This window comes from Podarcis raffonei, chromosome 11 (genome assembly GCF_027172205.1).
Source record: "Podarcis raffonei isolate rPodRaf1 chromosome 11, rPodRaf1.pri, whole genome shotgun sequence".
NCBI classification, from domain to species: Eukaryota; Metazoa; Chordata; class Lepidosauria; order Squamata; family Lacertidae; genus Podarcis; species Podarcis raffonei.
The window spans coordinates 13142841-13156791 of NC_070612.1; the positions used below are offsets into that span (position 1 = coordinate 13142841).

At 43.1% G+C, this 13951-nt stretch overlaps 1 protein-coding gene across 1 annotated transcript in view; it reads left to right on the forward strand.

The window, feature by feature from the left end:
• RAB27B (RAB27B, member RAS oncogene family) overlaps positions 1-13951 on the forward strand; it is a 103759-nt gene that overhangs the window by 41217 nt on the left and 48591 nt on the right. The window lies entirely within an intron of this gene.

Below are 13951 nucleotides of genomic sequence, written 5' to 3' on the forward strand. Positions count from 1 at the left end.
GAAGACTTTCCTTCCCAAATTAATTGGGGTTGGTCGTCCAATGTTTTTGTGGTAGGGTACCTGGTGGCTGATTCAAGATTTGTGCAGTTTTAATTGCATTGCAAACTTGCATTGCAAACTTCAGATAAGTGCAAATTTCAAAGGATAGCTCCTTTTTTGGTTTGTGCATTATTTGGCAAGTGCATTGAGATTAAGCAGTATGTACATTTTGTGAAATAAAGCTAATGTTAAAAATCCCAGTTTGCTGCTCCCTGTTTCTATATTTGTAGATACTACAGAAACATCACAGTTCTTTATCAATCTTTCCTCTTGAGAAGTAGGGTGGGTCAATCTATTTTAGGTCTGTGTTATTTTCACACACTTTCTTTCATAAGTCTGTTCATGCCCTTTCCAAATCTATCTGTGCTTTAAACAAATTCTACATGAAAATTCAGGTTTAAATGTGTATTTCAGAAATCTACTGGTCAGTAGATGCTTCTTCCGACACTGAGAATCGTGTGCAGGGAGCACGTGGTGTTTTTGTGCATGGGCAGTAGTAATGTTTGCTGGCAGCCCACATGACAAACCAACAGCTGTTTAACAGCTGTCCCTTCATGTCTCCTGTTAAATTGCCCCAATTTTAAACCCATAGAGGTTTCAAAATGGAGATTCTCAGGAACGCCTTGATTAAATATCTTCTGCCCTACAATTCCACAGGAGGTAGGGTGGCCATATTCAGAAAAGTGAAAAACCGGACAGAGTTGTTAAGCTTCATTTTGCTGCTTTTCTTTTCTTTTAAAAGATTTTTGAATATATAAAAAAGCCCAACTTCTTGCCATACGTCCAGGTTTCCCCAGACATTTTGCTGATTCAGCAAAAATCCACCTGGACGCCATTTTTCTGAGCGATTCTCGGATGTGTCTTATGGCAGCCCTAACAGGAGGCCTTAAGTCAGGGCAGCCCAACTTTTCATACCAAGTGGGTGCCACAGTTCAAGAAGGACACTGACAAACTGGAACGTGTCCAGAGGAGGGCAACCAAAATGGTCAAAGGCCTGGAAACGATGCCTTATGAGGAACGGCTAAGGGAGCTGGGCATGTTTAGCCTGGAGAAAAGGAGGTTAAGGGGTGATATGATAGCCATGTTCAAATATATAAAAGGATGTCACATAGAGGAGGGAGAAAGGTTGTTTTCTGCTGCTCCAGAGAAGTGGACACGGAGCAATGGATCCAAACTACAAGAAAGAAGATTCCACCTAAACATTAGGAAGAACTTCCTGACAGTAAGAGCTGTTCGACAGTGGAATTTGCTGCCAAGGAGTGTGGTGGAGTCTCCTTTGGAGGTCTTTAAGCAGAGGCTTGACAACCATATGTCAGGAGTGCTCTGATGGTGTTTCCTGCTTGGCAGGGGGTTGGACTCGATGGCCCTTGTGGTCTCTTCCAACTCTATGATTCTATGATTCTATAAGAGTACCTTGGTATGGAACCTGTGGGCTGCACATTGCCTTGTCGCATGGGGAAGGGAATGAGGCAAAACTGGACAGCCCCCAGCCTTTGCACTGCCTGTTGGACTGCCCTACCTTAGGTGGAAAATGTCCCATTTGGATGAGGGCACCTGAAAGGTGGGAACTCCAGGCTTAATTTTGATACTGGCTGTGTTGTGTTGAAACAGGCAGCCACTGAAATTCTTACAGGCCTAGAAGTCATAACACCCATTGTTATGCAAACCCAAATGTAATTGTCCTCTATAATCTCTCTTGCTTCCTCAGTGAGTTATTACTTCTAATACTCTAATGCTCGTAACAGTGACTAAAAGCTCTTCATACCATTGTTACAAGTTAGTGACTATACTGTGTCTCCAGGCTTGCAAAACAAAATCATCCTGTGCTACGTAACAGACAATAATACAATGAGCACAATGTGGAACTGTGGGGACACTTTCAATTTAATCTACCAAAGTTTCCACCCATCGCTAGAAGCAAAGGACATCTCCAGTAAGTTCTATTACAGCACTGAAATGATAATTTTTCTGCCTCAGCCCTATTGTAGGGGAGAAGCCGCTAGACTGCTTGCTCATGAGTAGCCCATCAAGGGCCTCTTGGTGAGGGGATGGCGGTCAACCGATTGTGGTTGAATCCTGACAAGGCAGAAGTACTGTTTCTCAGGGACAGGGGGCAGCCAGGTGTGGGGGACTCCTTGGTTCTGAATAAAGCAGCTGTACCCCTGAAGGACAAGGTGCGCAGCCTGGGAATCATTTTGGACTCATAACTGTCCATAGAGGCACAGATCAATTCTGTGTCCAGGGCAGCTGCCTACTAGCTCCTCGTGGTACGCTGGCTGAGCCCTACTTGCCTACGCACTGTCTCGCCAGAGTGGTACATGCTCTGGTTATCTCCCGCCTGGACTGCTCCACCGCGCGCCACATGGGGCTACCTTTGAAAGTGACTTGGAAACTACACCTAATCCAGAATACAGCAGCTAGACATGACTGGGAGTTGCCGCCTGGACCACATAGCACCGGTCCTCAAATATCTACATTGGCTCCCAGTATGTTTCCGAGCACAATTCAAAGTGTTGGTGCTGACCTTTAAAGCCCTTAATGGCCATGGCCCTGTGTACCTGAAGGAGCATCTCCACCCCCATTGTCTTGCCCAGGCACTGAGGTCCAGCTCCAAGGGTCTTCTGGTGCTTCCCTCATTGCGAGAAGTGAAGTTACAGGGAAGCAGGCAGAGGGCCTTCTTGGTAGTGGCACCTGCCCTGTGGAATGCTCTCGCATCAGATGTCAAGGAAAAACTATCTTACTTTTAAAAAACATCTGAAGGCAGCCCTGCTTAAGGAAGTTTTTAGTGTCCGATGTTTTAGCATGCTTTTAATCTTCTGTTGGGAGTTGCCCAGAGTGGCTGGGGAAACCCAGCCAGATGGGTGGGGTATAAATTATTATTATTTATAGAGGAAAGGTCTTCCTCGGGAGGTTGTGAACTCTCCTTCATTGGAAGTTTTTAATAAGAGGTTGGATGGGGAAACACAGTAATGTGGCCATCATCATCATCATCTAAAAAGGCCAGCCCTTATATAGCCAAATGGACCTTCCCTAGTGTGAGCCCTGAAAAAGAGAATACTGGAGCAGCAAGCTTGGAGGAATCCAAGGTCTTCAGCAGTAGTAAGACACATGCTTCACTTGCAGAAGGTCCCAGGTTCAGTCCCCAGCATCTCCCAGTATGGCTGGGAGAGGTCTGAAACCTTGGACAGCTGCTTCCAGTCTGTGTAGACAATACAGAGCTAGATAGGCCAGTGGTATCACAGCTTCCTCTGTCCCTAATCAGAGAGGTAATGGTGGGGCTAAAGACAGGCTACAAGATTCCAGTGTCCTCTCAATGGCTTATAAGCCAGTGTGGTGTAGTGGTTAAGAGCGGTGGACTCGTAATCTGGTGAACCGGGTTCGATTCCCCGCTCCTCCGCATGCAGCTGCTGGGTGACCTTGGAATGGAAAGTCTAAGGAAGGCAGGTGCTGCCTTCTGACAAATGAGAATGTTATGTACTCTCCTTCATGATGAGCAGGTCTTCTCTAGTCAGACAGGATGACAGAGAAGGGAGTGTGTTCCTGACGGAAGCAAGGAACAGCTTTCCGAAACCGTGTGAGACCCTGGCTAATGCAACACCCAACAATTACCAGTTAAAATTTGCTCCCACCAATCAATCAACTAAAGCTTTAGTTGATTAATCTAATGATTACTTGTTGATTCGGAACATTTTTTAACTTTCTCTGAAGTCCAAAGGGCACCAAGAGCAGCTTGCCTACAATCAGTTAAAAGAAGACAGACCCTGCCCGCAGGGTTCCTGTCTAAATGACACAATGGAAACATAAAACGGAATTGGGGTTGGGAGGTTGAAAAGGACTCGCTGCCCTGAGCACTTATTTTTCCACATGAAAACTGGTATTGGTCACTGCCAGAAACAGCGGTAAAAGGCTAGATGGAACTTTTGCCTGATATAATTTTGTCTTTTTTAGGTCCCACACCAGGGGACCGGTCTCCAGTCCTGTTTCCTCCAATAATATGTCAGAGAGTTCTGATAATAAAGCTAGAGCAAAAAGAAAATTACTATTTGCCAAAGCACAGTATGATGGCTTGTGCCATTTTGTTTGGTAACTTCCTCAGCATTTTCATTTCAGTTGCCCTAAAAAAGATGCTGAAATCAAAATAAAATAAATAAGTATATATTTTTTAAAAAACAACCTTTAAAATGTTACTTTTTTAAAATGTTGAATTAGTTTTACCTCAGAATGTAAACTCCATGGCATATTATTATTATTATTATTATTATTATTATTATTATTATTATTATAATGCTGAGATCAGTTTGTGGACCCGGCAAGCTATTTCTTCTCTAGTCACGTAATGCTGTAACTGCATATTACATTATTTTCTTTAAAAAAATACAGACCTGCCTTAGAGTGTCTAGACAGAGGAATACTTGCACAATCAAAGGCACTGCTAAGCACAGTTTATGCTGTTACTGCGGGGATTTCTGGATGATGTATACATGGAGATTTACGTAGGTTAAGAAAAAGTATTAAAGACTTCCTGCATGGACGGCCATCAGTTGTAGCCTGATCCTAAGCGTTTTTACTGAAAGAAGTCCCACTGGCCTCATTGGACTTACCCCTTACTAAGGGTGGAGGTGTACATAATATTTAAAAAGAAGTCACAACAGGTTCTTCACCTACGATGTGTGTCAGCTTTTCTCTTGGCTTTGCCATCCATATGACAGATTTACAATCTACCAACTTGAACTTTCGATCAATGGTAAATCTTGCCCCTCCCCCTATAATTCAGGCAGATTGTCTATATTTTTTAAAAAAGCTTAAAGCTCTACATGTAATTTGATTTGTTAATACATTCATTCAAGCAGAGGAGAAGCTTCTCTGGGGAGGGGTGTTTATGTTGTCACAGGAACTGGCCAATTGACTCCATTCATAGCCTGCTTTCGCTGCAAATTTGCAGAGCCAGGTTTTTCAGGGTTCAAGAAAAGGTCTGTTTGTGCTCGAGAGTGAAAAGGTTCCATTTGTACCGAACACAGAGAGAACATTTCCAAACTGGCCCTGCTGCTCTGCAAAGGTAAAAGCCTATTTTTAGCTCCAGATGACCTTAGCATCCCCACACTGATTACTCTTCATTTGATTACTAAATGCTCTCAGCCAAATGTGTACACCCTGGCTCTGTTGAAAAGTATGGTGCTTGAGGGAATGAGAGGTGAAAGTTTATGCTGATTAATCTGTGATGGCACATCACACATGCAAATCATCACTTGGAGCATGAGTGATGACCTTGCATATGTGAGCTGGCCCCAAAATACATTGCAAACCCGAGAAATACAAATCCATATGATCAGAACAGTAGGGTACTCTTAAGATTCCGTTTCCATTAGACAACTCTGCTTCTTCTCAGTCTTCTTCCCCTAATCACCTTTCAGAAGAGCACCTCTCAGTGAGGTTGGAACCTTGTATCAGTGCCGGATTAACATATACCGTATTTTTCGCTCTATAACACGCACCAGACCATAACACGCACATAGTTTTTAGAGGAGGAAAACAAGAAAAAAAATATTCTAAACGAAATAGTGATATATGATGTTTGTGGTTCATGCTGTGGCCGCAGACATGTGATCTGACAGTAAGTTTGGAGTAGCCCAATGCAAAAATCCTGAGGATCCATGTGGATCCATGCTTTGTAACCACAGAGGAGGCAAGGAAGGGGAACCATGGATCCTCTGCTCACGACTGCAGCAGATCCCCCCGCCACCCACAGGCATTCGCTCCATAACACGCACAGACATTTCCCCTTACTTTCTAGGAGGAAAAAAGTGAGTGTTATGGTGCAAAAAATACGGTAAGTTAAACAAGCTATAGCTTAGGGCCACACTCTTTTGGGGGCCCCCAAAAAAATTTAAAGGAAAAAAACTGCATGTACATTTCCAAAATATAAGATAATAAACATTTTGTTATGTGCAAATGGCTTTAGATACCTATTAGGTCCATAAATTACCATATAGCATATATTCAACACAAAAAACAGCGACAATTTGTTGTTGACAAAGGACAGCTGGACATATAAAGGTGGTGTTGTGGGTTAAACCACAGAGCCTAGGGCTTGCCGATCAGAAGTTCGGCGGTTCGAATCCCTGCGACAGGGTGAGCTCCCATTGCTCAGTCCCTGCTCCTGCCAACCTATCAGTTCGAAAGCACGTCAAAGTGCAAGTAGATAAGTACCGGTAGGTACTGCTCCGGTGGGAAGATAAATGGCATTTCCATGTGCTGCTCTGGTTCGCCAGAAGCGGCTTAGTCATGCTGGCTGTTCGCCGGTTCCCTTGGCCAGTAAAGCGAGATGAGCGCCGCAACCCCAGTGTCGTCCGCGACTGGACCTAACAGTCAGGGGTCCCTTTAGCTTTACCTTCAGTAGCTTAGGGTCTCAGCAAACTTAAATCCGGACCTGCCCTGTAAAGTGAACTATGAGAGCCCAGTGCAAAGAGAGACGCATAGATGGCCCTGGATCGTTCCCATTTTCAGCTGGTTTACATGATCGTAAGATACTTAAATTCTTGGAAAGAACTATTCATATGCTTTGTCCAATTGTGTGGGTAGCGTAATGTGAGAGAAGAGGAGAAGAGCACCTCCACTGCTGTGATTGGAATGCCATTGTTCTAGTCATGCACGAAGCAGCTGAAGGTCCATGCAACTTCCTTTGTACAACGTTGAGGGAGGAGGGCAGATGAACCAATGGAAGGCGAAAAGGAGAGGGAGGAGGGGCAGAGCCTGATGCTGAGGAGGAAGTCACTGACGGAGCACAAAAGGTGACAAAAAGCAAACTTTTTCACTTTCTGGTCCATGGTCTCTTCCAGCTTCAGGGGCTCTGATACATCTCCTTGTGCAAGGGTGCCCAGATATGCCTCCGTCAGACCTACCAAGAAGGGCCCAGGTGAAGGGTGAAAAGTGCATGGGACTATATAAATATCTGTGCTTAATTTTTGAGTCATATTTATCCTTTGCCCTAAGCAGTCTGCAACATTTTATGTGTGCAGTTCACCTCTCACTCAAATCAGTGGTGAGACGCTGACCGGTTTTCTCCTTAAGGTAGCTGTGGCTGCTGCATTGAGGGATCTCCCTGAAAGATTAAAATAGTGATTCATCTGTGGCTGCCTGTGTCAACTGAAAAATTAACATGGTTCAGTGAAACCCAGTTAGGCATACAAAGGACTCCCGTGGGGAGAGCCAAACAAACCAGCCTCCGCAAACTGCTTTATCTAATACCCATTATTCGTGTCAATCCTGTTGAATTTTGAAGGTTCACCTCTCTAATCCTTTTTACTTAGGCCAATTAGAAGCGGGAACAAAGCTGTGTGAGGTCTTTGCATATGCAAACAATGAAGGGTTTTAAAAAACAAATAAGCAAATAAGTAAGGTATTACTTTCCTCAACCAGTTTCCTATGGTTCCCCTGAACATTGGCAGTAACTGGGAAACAGGAAGAGGAAAGGAATAAAAAGGTTTATTTATACAGTGGTACCTCGGGTTACGTTACCTTCGGGTAACGTAACTTTCGGGTTGCGAATGCGGCAAACCCGGAAGTGTACACTTCCGGGTTTCGCTGCGTGTGCATGCGCAGAAGTGCTCTATCATGCCGCATGTGTGTGCAGAAGCAGCGCCTCTTGTTGTGGACTTTTTGGGTTGTGCACGGACCCCCAGAATGAATTAAGTTCGTATCCGGAGGGTCCACTGTATTTTATACATTTATTTACATTTGATACATTATTCTTATTTATTTATTTATTTATTTTTATTTGACAAAGTAATAATCATAAATAAGAATAAAAATGTGCACTCCACCCCACAGAGACCATTCCATTGTAACTATCCCACCTCCCAAAATTTCAACACCTCTTGCAATGGTTTGACCCCTTTCCGTTTTAACAGTACACATTCTACAAACACCCTCCATATCTCCTCAAAATCATTTCTCCTGCATATTCCCCATCTTACCTTAATGGCACATGTTAATTTATCATGAATACCTATATCCCACTTGTGGCCTATTCTTATGTGAATTGGGTCTTCTGATTACTGGCTACCGTAGGAAGCGGGATGATGGAGTATTTGGAAGTTTGAGCTGATCCAACAGGGCTCTTATTATGTTCTGTATCTCTAACCACCTGCCTACTCACGTGTGATTTGCAGGTGATTGCCACTAGAGTCACAGGCATCTGCAGGAATTTTTCTAGGGCGCGCGTGTCATGTAAAATACTGAAGGCAAAAGCAGGCCAGTTTTCCCCACAAAAATTAGAAGAATAGCATAGAAGAATAGTGTCTGTATGTTCTGCCTCATTCATTGGGTTCTATATATGCTAGAAACAAACAAAAATAGAGTAAAAATTACTCTATTTTTAAATGAAAACTGGGGATCTGGAGATTATGGTTCGTCCAGGGGATGACTGCTCCCCTTCCCCCCACTGTGGACGGCTATGACTAGAGTGTTGGTCTCTTGGATTTTTTTTCTCTATGAAAGCTGTGGATAATATGGAAGGCAGGTGTCAGTAGAAATAATGGATACCTCTGTGAATTTAAGTGCATACTTTCAAACATCGCTGCCATATGAAAATACAATCTGAATTCAGCCAAAATGCACCCAACTGATATTTCCCAAATGCCCACAGAAGGTGCTTCTAGACTATCAGTAGCTTCAGGTGGGATTCAATCACATACCGGCAAATTCAGGTTGCTCAGTTATAGTTCATGGGGAGATCTTGCACAACAAACTCACTTTATCAAAAGGTTGGACTTTCTGCAATGAGGAAAGTGACAGGGAAATACCCCGGAAGGTGTGGGATAACACTTGTGTTGGAAACTTCCCTGCAAACAATTCGAAAGGAATGCTCATTTTAAAAAGCCAGCAAATCAGGGTGAATGCTCAACAAACAGGTCAGCTACAAGTGCTCAGAGTCTGGTTATGTTATGTTATGTTATGTTATGTTATGTGACTCTTGAACCTATCTATAAGCTACCCTCTTCAGTTGTTTGGTCACTTTGTGGACAAGGAACAGTTTCTACTGTACTTCTGCATATGGACTGTACTGTACTTCTGTACTGTACTTCTGCATATGGACTCTATAAATACCGTGAGCATTCTACCAGCCACCAAGGTTTGCTGGTCAATGTTTAAAACGGGAGGGGGGGAAAGAAGTTGTTTTATAAAAACCTTCTGGTTGTGTTTCCTTTATATGCATTTCTGTTGCAAAAAGCTATGAGCCATTTGAAACCCAGAGGCCGTATTTTGGGGTCTATTTTTCTTGGCTCACATGACATAGATGTTCTGGAAAGAAAGAAATACTATTTTATTTCCCTCGGTGGGAAATGGGAAGGGAGAAGAATATCTAAGCCTTCAGGACATTTCCAATGGTTTTCACCCCTTGCCTAGGAGCAGGCAGAAAGCAAAAGCTTGTTGAAGAGGAGCTGGGAGAAAGAGAAAGGACATATCCTGCCCCAACCTAAACACATTTACTTGGAAGTAAATCCCCTTAATGTCAGTGGATGAATAAGTGAAAGCAAGAATCATCCTAAACTGGCTATGGAAAAGGAAAGGTGATATATTTGAGTTGAAATCAGTGTGACTAGATGAGCTTTCTCTTGCTGACATTAGTCATTGTCCACCTACATTATCATTGTAGAGAAGGGTAGGGAAGGAAAGAGAACTATGACTCATCTGTATTATACTTGATTGAACATCATCTCCAGCCTACATCATCCTGGTCAATGGCAGCACTCAATCTCATTCAGTATTTCTATTGAAAACCAAGCATGAACTGCACTGGGGTAAGCTTGGACAGGAAATGAGGCCAATGAAACCCTTAGGACAGGGGTGAGGAAACCTGTGAGCCCAATGGCCACATTCCTTCATAGACAACTTTCTGGGGCTTGCATGCCAGAGGTGGATGAGGCTCGAAGCAAAGTGTGAGTGGTATGACAGATATGACTCTTAGGTTTGCACAGTAGACCACATTCCAGCCATTCAAGAATAAGGTCTTTCTCAACAACCCCTCCATCCTCTTTCCATGCAAATTAGAGAACATTGCAGCTCAAGAACTCATTCCAGCCAGGCAAAAGCACATGAGGAGGGCATAGGGCGGTGGGGTGGGGTGGGGTGGGCTGGGGAGAGATTTGAGGGCCAAATAGAGAAGCCATGATGGTTCCTCACTTGAGGTTCCTCACCCCTGACTTACGAAATGCCTTCCAATTTTTGCATTTGTTGCTGACAGATAATAAAATGTCCTGGTCTTCACTGCCAGCTGAAGAACTTGAATTCCAAGCGCTAGCCCTGCCATAGGCTTTCATGCTCAAATCAGATGGCTACGTAAGGCAAAGCACAGGTTACAAGGTTCAGCAGGTGCGCAAGAAGCAGGACACATTGCTAAGCAGAAGCTCAGATGTTGATACAACAAGGGACAAACCCTGCACTTTTCTTTTGAAGAATGGGCCAGGCACAGCTATCAGCAGGACACATGGCTGAAGTCAAACAGGCTACTCGGCTGAATGGGTTGGCTCTGCGAGGTTTGTTCCTGCTGGTCCTGACATTTCAGTGACCATGGACATGGAGGAGGCATCTGAGCTGATGAAATTGGAGGAGGAGGAGGAGGCTGGAGGTGTCCGATGCCTTAGAGACACTCCTCTGACAAGTAATCTGTGAAGCCAAATGGAAACTTTCATGTTTAAAAAGCTCAGTGCATAAATTCTCGTGCATGTAAAGTGTCTCATATACGTGGGTGCAAGTTAGAGTTATTACTGTTTTACAGCTATCACTGTGTTTTACAGCAGCACATCAGGCGTGGAAGCCAGGTCTTTGTTTCCATTTTAAACCACAAAACGCTTTTCTTCCCATAATCTGTCATCAGCTAGATTGCCTCGGTATTTTCATGCAATGACTTAATATTGTGGCAGTGTGGCCTCTTGGTGCACAAAATATTAGACTCATTATAAGAAAGAAAGGCAAATAAAAACCAGACAGAACGGACCTCATTTTTTGAGATTTGTTTCACAATCGCATTCGGCGGATAGCGTTGCCATCTGGATTTTAATGAGCAATTCCTCTTCAGCCTCACCAGTTGCATCCTAAATCACTTCATATGCTCATCAGGACACATAGAAGGAAGGAAGCATTTCTTACTGTAAGGTCCCAGGGCGCATTATAGAAACAAATGAAATGTATAAGTTGGTTCCAAACGAAACAGAACAGTGTGAATTAAATAAAATAGATGGGTCCCATAAAACAAAATGTCGTGATTGTCAAAGGCTATGGTAAAGTGGTGCATCTTCAGCATGTGGTGAAATTTGAATAATGGTGGTGCTGCCACACACCTCTGGGGGCGAGGGAGTTCCACAGAGAAAGCCCTCTCCCAGGTTGCCGTTCCCCACACTTCTGAGGTTTGGTGAAACTATCAAGGACCACTCCCCTCCAGCTGAGCACCCAAAGAGAGGCTTAAGTGATTCTCCACTTCTGCGTTAAAACATCTCTTTTAAAATACGGATGATTTTGAGCCTGTCACTGTCTTCCAACCTAACCTACCTCACAGGGTAGTAAGAATAAAGCGGTGCATTTGTGTGTCTGCAGAAAGACTGACTCCTTACCTAAGCTTCTTTGAAGAAAGGTGGGAAATAAATATAAGGATACATGAATATCCACACCCTCACATACAGATTTGTCCTGTTTTCAAGATATGGGGTTCAGAGTTCAGTATTTAAGAGTTCGTTGTATCCTGATATTTCTTTTTCCTGTGTGTGTGTGTGTGTGTGTGTGCGCGCGTGCATACACACCCACAGTTTTCATTTATGTGGCAGATTCACTCCTAACTTAATCTGTGGTAGATTAAAGTGTTACTTTTCTTCAGTACCATTTATGAATATTCACATCCCTCTCCCAGAGACTTTGAGTGGCAAATCCCTCGTCAGTCAGACTGTTTGTGGAAATGCTGCTCTGCCAGAGGCACAAATAGGGTGGAATGGAAGTGCGCATTTAAACATGAATGAATATTAATGAACTATTTTCCCTCCTTTGCATTCCTCTCTGGTAGATGCTAATTAATCCTTTTCAATCCTGCCTTTTATCTTTATCCAGGCCATCTGCCTTAAAAAGGGAAAGCACTCAGGTGTGCGCGATTCCAAACGCTTTCATCTACAGAGGGAGATGGAAAAAAATATTAAATAAAAATCACTGGGACAGACGGAATCCAAAGGTCATCTAGGCTGCTGCCACACCAGGGCCCTTTAGCGCTGCGGAGACATGGCTTCTCTGCCATGAGATGCGTGTGGAATTAAAATGGAGATGCCACATGAACTCATAAGTGCCATATTGTCTAGCAATGCTCCTCCCTCAGGCCAAGGTTGTCCAGTAATGTTTACTCACAAGTAAATCCAGCCCAGCAAAGTTCTCAGAAACATTATTTAAAATTCCCTCCTCGTAGGTTCAACCTGTTTCTTTGGGGATTAGTGATAGATAGTCCCGTTTAACTGCTCCTTGAATAGTCTCTCTCAGTTTTCTGAGGGCATGTACACATTGGCGAATAAAACACAGCAAGGTCGTTTTCACTCCCCGCATTTCATGTTTGGCATTGCCGTATGCACCATCACCTGATTAGTTTCTCCAAACCCGCAACTGCCCCAAACTCCCATCCAATGAAGCCATCATCTGCACATGTGCAATGGATGCCTGGAACAACAACAACAACAACAACAACTTTATTATTTATACCCCACCCATCTGGCTGGGTTTTTCCAGCCACTCTGGGCAGTTTACAGCACATAAAAAATTGTAAAACATTAGACATTAAAAAAATTCTGATGCAGGGGTGCCTTCAGATTACACATCTCAGCTTAACCGCAGTTTACGTCTTCAAATCAGATGGAAGCTAGATAAATTGAAATTGCAGAGCTTTGAGAAACTAAAAGACAAAGTGCGAGATTGGCTTCATTATTTTCAAATAAGGGAGGCTTACAATTTGGACAAGAAAATTGGCTTCCAGGTGGAAAAATCAAAATTGGAAACAGAACTGTTAGACCCCAAAACTAAGATATTATCAAGGATGTATAACTTGCTGTTGAAATGGAATACTCAGGATGAAACGGTGAAATCTGCTATGATAAAATGGGCACAAGATGTCGGACATAACATTATGTTGGCTGACTGGGAACAGTTATGGACCACAGGTATGAAATTTATGGCATGTAATGCCTTAAGAGAGAATATTATGAAAATGATATACAGGTGGTACATGACACCAGTCAAGCTTGCAAAAATCTATCATTTGCCCGATAATAAATGTTGGAAATGTAAAGAAAATGAAGGTACATTCTTTCACCTTTGGTGGACGTGCCCAAGGATTAAGGCTTTCTGGGAGATGATCTATAATGAAATGAAAAAGGTATTTAAATATACCTTCCTGAAGAAACCAGAGGCCTTTCTCCTGGGCATGGTCGGCCAATTGGTGCCAAAGAAGGATAGAACTTTCTTTATGTATGCAACAACAGCAGCAAGAATACTCATCGCAAAGTATTGGAAGACACAAGATTTACCCACCCGGGAAGAATGGCAGATGAAGCTGACTATATGGAACTATATGGAACTGGCAGAAATGACTGGCAGAATCCGAGACCAGGGAGAAGAGTCGGTAGAAGAAGATTGGAAGAAATTTAAAGATTATCTACAGAAATACTGCAAAATTAAGGAATGTTAGAAGGATGTTGGAATGAAGTTATGTGGTTTTAGCAGTAATGTTACTAAGGGGTATGTAAAAATGGATTGTTAACAGGTGAGAATGTAAAGTTACAATATATTAAGATAAACTATTAAGATAAAGGAAAAAATTGTAAGGATTTGCTGAAACAACTATTGACCTAGAATACAAAAAAGGGAGGTGTGAGGAGGTCAAGGAAAT